Source organism: Lepidochelys kempii, chromosome 2 (assembly GCF_965140265.1).
Source record: "Lepidochelys kempii isolate rLepKem1 chromosome 2, rLepKem1.hap2, whole genome shotgun sequence".
NCBI lineage: Eukaryota > Metazoa > Chordata > Testudines > Cheloniidae > Lepidochelys > Lepidochelys kempii.
This window is the reverse complement of record NC_133257.1, coordinates 197,319,187-197,324,927: the sequence shown is the minus strand read 5'-3', so window position 1 is coordinate 197,324,927 and position 5,741 is coordinate 197,319,187.

The following is a 5,741-nucleotide window of genomic DNA, read 5'->3' as shown; positions in this document are numbered from 1 at the left end:
GTGATCAAGGTTTTTTTGGGGGGAAGGACGGGCTGTTTAATCCCAGGGTAATGGTAGATGCCGGTGTTGCTACTTAAATTGTGTTTTGATTTTATGCATGAGAATTAAGCTATAAAGATGTTTATCTGCCCATTTTCTGTGTTGTGAGTTCTGCTGTATTTAAAACTAGCAGTGTTTTCTGTTTACACATATCACTAACTGCATTTTCCCCATCCATCCCACGTATTGTGAGGAATTTCAATATTTCTGAACCTTGGCAGGGGAGGAGGTTATGGGTGTGGGACAAACAGGACAAAAAAGTGTTTGCAATAAGATGGCACCAGACAGTTGCACCATTCCAATTCATGTGCTCTGAATTGTGAGGCCCAATCCCGAACCTGAAAAGCATCTTATGTTCATTGCACTTAAGAAGGAGGGTCCACACACAAGTCAAGGAAACTATAATATTTATTAAAAGTACTACATGGATCTCAGAAGTAAAATATTTTTTAAAGAAATGTAAAGCAACAGTATTTAAAACATAATGGGTCTGAATCCATCAACCAGGGCAAATGTTAATGTCTCTGCACCCATCTCCTTGCCCACCTCCTGACTAAGGAGGAATAACATGGTAAAATTGTTCTTGGGGACAAAGAAAGATGTCTCCTAGATGGGGCTTGGAGGGCGGGCACTTGGCCAGGTTTCACAGACTTCCGCAGGCTCACTGTTTCCCGCCTGGGAGCTTAGGGAGGCCCCCCTGTGAAGGGTTTCAGGCATCAGAGGAAGATCTGGCCTGGGGAGTACTGCAGGCTCCATGTTCCCCTCCCAGTCAATTGGGAGTGTTTGGCAGTGCCCTTGGCAGTAGATGGAGGAGGAGGAGGAGATGGCAGTAGTAACGGCAGTTCATTGACAGGTGGAGTTGTCATGGCAGCAGGCAGACTCCCAACTTGTTTGGCCACCAGTTCTATGAACCTCTCCATTGGGGAAGGCTCCCATTCCCTAAAACAAGTCTCTTGGTTCAGGAGATATTTCATCAGTCTCTCTTCCTGAATCTTCCCTTTCCCTGAGGAACTCAAACTGATCCTGGTTCCTCCTGTCCATGCAATGAGCAGATCTTCCAGGATTCTCCTCTGTCTGCCTCTGCTGTCTCTGGGGTGCTGCTCCCACCCTCCCAATGGAAAGGTTTCCCTCTCAGGAGCTTAAGGTCCTACCATGCCATCAAAGACAAGGGTAGATTTTTTTTTTCCTTTTGGAAGAAGCTAAGAAAGCCCCTCAGATAACCACTTTGCTGTAAAAGTTTTGAAACTTTTCAGCTTTTCAACAGCATGACTACAAGACTAGCCTTGGTTTTTGGACAACTTTAGCAGCCCATGGGGAAGGACCAGAGGCTATTAATAATAAGATAAATTTACTCATGTTTTTAAAAATTTTAAATGTTCATTGTATTACAAAGGGGGTGGCAGTTCTTTCCAGGGTCTATGATACCAGTTTGCAATATCTTCTTTAAAGGCTGGCCAACATTTGGAGAATATATGTTTTCAGGATACCAGAATGGAAAAGAGTGGAGGATATCCAGAAAGAGAATATGCCAGAAAGATGTTTCTGCTAATCGTCACCCCTCTAAATATTGCTGGAGGCATTTGGTCAGCTATGAAGGTGGACCAAAGCAATCAACAGGAGGACAAAAAGAATGCCACCATGTCCAAACAGCAGAGCAATGGGGGCCATTACAGGCAAAAAGACATCCTTTAAAATCAGGGAGTCAAATCCTAATGAGGAAAATAGGAAGGAGCACAAACTCTGGAAAGTAACATGTAAAAATAAGGTAGGCCAAGAAAAAAAATTACTGGTAATTTCTAAGTACATGAAAAGCTGGAAGTCTGCAACAAAGCAGCAGGGCTACCAGATAATAAAGGAGCACTCAAGGAAGACAAGGCCATTGCAGAGAAGCCAAATGATTTTTTTGCACCAGGGCTATCCCTAGCAATTCTGGGGCCCTACACAGCCCCCCATAGGGGTGTGTTTGTGGAGCCCTAGGCCTCTGTGGGTGAGGGAGTGGGAGGCTGGGCCCCAGGCCTTCGTGGGGGGGGGTGGCCCTGGCTTGGAGGGCAGGCGGGAACCACTGGTGGCACAGCTGAGGCTGGGCCGCTGCACTCCCGCTACCGGTGAGTGCAGGCCCAGCCCGGCTGCAGAGCTCAGGGGAGTAGGGGGGGCTGGGGCGGAGCTGAGCCTCCACCATGGGGAAGAGCCGGAGCAGGGGCTGGAGCAGCAAGCAGCTGCGCAGGCACCAGGAAATTTGGTGCTCCAAATTTCCTGGTGCCCTACACAGCTGCATGCTTTGCATAGGGTAAGGACCGCCCTGGCACCAGTCTTCACTGCAGAGGATGTGGGAGAGATTCCCACTTCAGAGCTATTGTTTTTGGGTGACAAATCTGAAGTACCATCCCAGATTGATCTGTTAGTAAAACAGGTTTTAGAATAAACTGATAACTTATTATTTAGTTTCTCAGGACCAGATAGTATATACCATCTTCACTGAGTCCGGCCCATGTGGGAATGTCTATACTGCTATTTTTAGCCCTATACCAAAGCAGCTGACCTAGACTCTGATACTTGCTGCCATGCTGTGAATGTGTACACTATGTGGCCATGGGATAAGAGGGAAGGTCCTCTCATGGATCAGCAGCTGGTTGAAAGATAGTAAACAAAGGGTAGGAATAAAAGTCAGTTGTCACAATGGAGAGATGTGAACAGAAGGGTCCCCCAAGGATCTGTACTGGGACCTTTGCTGTTCCAACATGTTCATTCATGCTCTGGAAAAGGGGGTAAACAATGAGGTGGCACAGTTTGCAGATGATATAAATTTATTCAAGATAGTTAAGTCCAAAGCAGGCTACAAGGAGTTGCAAAGGGATCTCACAAAACTGTGTAATGGGGCAACAAGCAGATGAAATTCAATGTTGATAAGTGCAAAGTTATGTTCATTGGAAAAAATAATCTCAACTATACGTGTGTGTATGTATATGTATATATATATATATAAAATGATGGGTTCTACATTAGCTGTTACCACCCAAGAAAGAGATCTTGGGGTATGTCTACACTACGGAATAAGGTCGAATTTATAGAAGTCGATTTTTTAGAAATCGGTTTTATATATTCGAGTGTGTGTGTCCCCACAGAAAATGCTCTAAGTGCATTAAGTGCATTAACTCGGCGGAGCGCTTCCACAGTACCGAGGCTAGAGTCGACATCCGGAGCATTGCACTGTGGATAGCTATCCCACAGTTCCTGCAGTCTCCGCTGCCCATTGGAATTCTGGGTTGAGATCCCAATGCCTGATGGGGCTAAAACATTGTCGCGGGTGGTTCTGGGTACATATCGTCAGGCCCCCGTTCCCTCCCTCCCTCCGTGAAAGCAAGGGCAGACAATCGTTTTGCGCCTTTTTTCCTGAGTTACCTGTGCAGACGCCATACCACAGCAAGCATGGAGCCCGCTCAGGTAACCGTCACCCTATGTCTCCTGGGTGCTGGCAGACGCGGTACGGCATTGCTACACAGTAGCAGCAACCCATTGCCTTGTGGCAGCAGTCAGTGCAGTATGACTGGTAGCCGTCCTTGTCGTGTCCGAGGTGCTCCTGGCCACGTCGGCTGGGAGCGCCTGGGCAGACATGGGCGCAGGGACTAAATTTGGAGTGACTTGACCAGGCATTCTCTTTAGGTCCTGCAGTCAGTCCTATTGAAACGTCTTATGGTGAGCAGGCAGGCGATACGGATTGCTAGCAGTCGTACTGTACCATCTTCTGCCGGGCAGGCAAGAGATGAGGATTGCTAGCAGTCGTATTGTACCATCTTCTGCCAGGCAGGCAAGAGATGAGGATGGCTAGCAGTCGTACTGTACCATCTTCTGCCGAACAGCCATGAGATGTGGATGGCATGCAGTCCTTCTGCACCGTCTGCTGCCAGCCAAAGATGTAAAAGATAGATGGAGTGGATCTAAACAAGAAATAGACCAGATTTGTTTTGTACTCATTTGCCTCCTCCCCTGTCTAGGGGACTCATTCCTCTAGGTCACACTGCAGTCACTCACAGAGAAGGTGCAGCGAGGTAAATCTAGCCATGTATCAATCAGAGGCCAGGCTAACCTCCTTGTTCCAATAAGAACAATAACTTAGGTGCACCATTTCTTATTGGAACTCTCCGTGAAGTCCTGCCTGAAATACTCCTTGATGTAAAGACACCCCCTTTGTTGATTTTAGCTCCCTGAAGCCAACCCTGTAAGTCGTGTCGTCAGTCGCCCCTCCCTCCGTCAGAGCAACGGCAGACAATCATTCCGCGCCTTTTTTCTGTGCGGACGCCATACCAAGGCAAGCATGGAGGCCGCTCAGCTCACTTTGGCAATTAGGAGCACATTAAACACCTCACGCATTATCCAGAAGTATATGCAGCACCAGAACCTGGCAAAGCGATACCGGGCGAGGAGGCGACATCAGCGCGGTCACGTGAGTGATCAGGACATGGACACAGATTTCTCTGAAAGCATGGGCCCTGCCAATGCATGCATCATGGTGCTAATGGGGCAGGTTCATGCTGTGGAACGCCGATTCTGGGCTCGGGAAACAAGCACAGACTGGTGGGACCGCATAGTGTTGCGGGTTTGGGACGATTCCCAGTGGCTGCGAAACTTTCGCATGCGTAAGGGCACTTTCATGAAACATTGTGACTTGCTTTCCCCTGCCCTGAGGCGCACGAATACCAAGATGAGAGCAGCCCTCACAGTTGAGAAGTGAGTGGCGATAGCTCTGTGGAAGCTTGCAACGCCAGACAGCTACCGGTCAGTTGGGAATCAATTTGGAGTGGGCAAATCTACTGTTGGGGCTGCTGTGATGCAAGTAGCCCACGCAATCAAAGATCTGCTGATATCAAGGGTAGTGACCCTGGGAAATGTGCAGGTCATAGTGGATGACTTTGCTGCAATGGGATTCCCTAACTGTGGTGGGGCCATAGACGGAACCCATATCCCTATCTTGGCACCGGAGCACCAAGCCGCCGAGTACATAAACCACAAGGGGTACTTTTCGATAGTGCTGCAAGCTCTGGTGGATCACAAGGGACGTTTCACCAACATCAACGTGGGATGGCCGGGAAAGGTACATGACACTCGCATCTTCAGGAACTCTGGTCTGTTTCAAAAGCTGCAGGAAGGGACTTTATTCCCAGACCAGAAAATAACTGTTGGGGATGTTGAAATGCCTATATGTATCCTTGGGGACCCAGCCTACCCCTTAATGCCATGGCTCATGAAGCCGTACACAGGCAGCCTGGACAGTAGTCAGGAGCTGTTCAACTACAGGCTGAGCAAGTGCAGAATGGTGGTAGAATGTGCATTTGGACGTTTAAAGGCGCGCTGGCGCAGTTTACTGACTCACTTAGACAACCTCAGCGAAACCAATATTCCCACTGTTATTACTGCTTGCTGTGTGCTCCACAATATCTGTGAGAGTAAGGGGGAGACGTTTACGGTGGGGTGGGAGGTTGAGGCAAATCGCCTGGCTGCTGGTTACGCGCAGCCAGACACCAGGGCGATTAGAAGAGCACAGGAGGGCACGGTACACATCAGAGAAGCTTTGAAAACCAGTTTCATGACTGGCCAGGCTATGGTGTGAAAGTTCTGCTTGTTTCTCCTTGATGAAACCCCCCGCCCCTTGGTTCACTCTACTTCCCTGTAAGCTAACCACCCGCCCCTCCTCCCTTCGATCACCG